Source organism: Ictalurus furcatus, chromosome 14 (genome assembly GCF_023375685.1).
Source record: "Ictalurus furcatus strain D&B chromosome 14, Billie_1.0, whole genome shotgun sequence".
NCBI classification, from domain to species: domain Eukaryota; kingdom Metazoa; phylum Chordata; class Actinopteri; order Siluriformes; family Ictaluridae; genus Ictalurus; species Ictalurus furcatus.
In genome coordinates, this window is record NC_071268.1 from 23,610,238 (window position 1) to 23,610,993 (window position 756).

Consider the following 756-nt stretch of genomic DNA (forward strand, 5'->3'; position numbering starts at 1 on the left):
ATACTGGTTTTTGATCCCACTCAGTTTCTTGTTCCCCCCCCCATTGCCAGTTTTATAATAAACATCTTTACCTGCAACTGCAACCGTCCCCACCACCTGACAAGCCGTTTATAGCTGAATGGAAGTATAACATAATGGAGATTAGTAATTTGGCTAGCAATTAATGTAGTACATGTTCAGCTTTGTGATATATTAACCACGACACATTTTTCACAATGTAGACTTCCCTAAACATTTGGCCCCAGTTCTGACCCTGCCTGAAGTTAATAATTACTTTCCAATAACTGCATGTCCCAAAGTGTTACATCTTATGCTGCAGCATAACTTAAATTACAATTCTAGCAATAGATCATTACGTTGAAACCATCACTAAACTTAAACAGATACCATCCGGGTGCCTTTGAGATCTTCATTTCAACATACTACAATTTGGGAAACACTCATTCTAATCTTGTTTACTATTTAGGACGGATAATAGGCCAATTGGGATGCAGCAATACTCTTTTGCTAAAGTACATATTCAAATGAATGTACTTTTTCTTCACAAAAAAGAGTACAATAGTTATTATACCATTATAACCATTATAACAATGGTTATAATGGGAATTGTATTGGTTTTAATGGAAACTGTAATGGTTTCTGTAGGTCTCTAATGGTATTTTTTTGCCTTGGTGGCAACAAATGTTATGTCTAGTGGATACCATAAAAGACCAATAATGGTAATGTTTTAAAGATTAGCTGAATTTCTGGGATTGT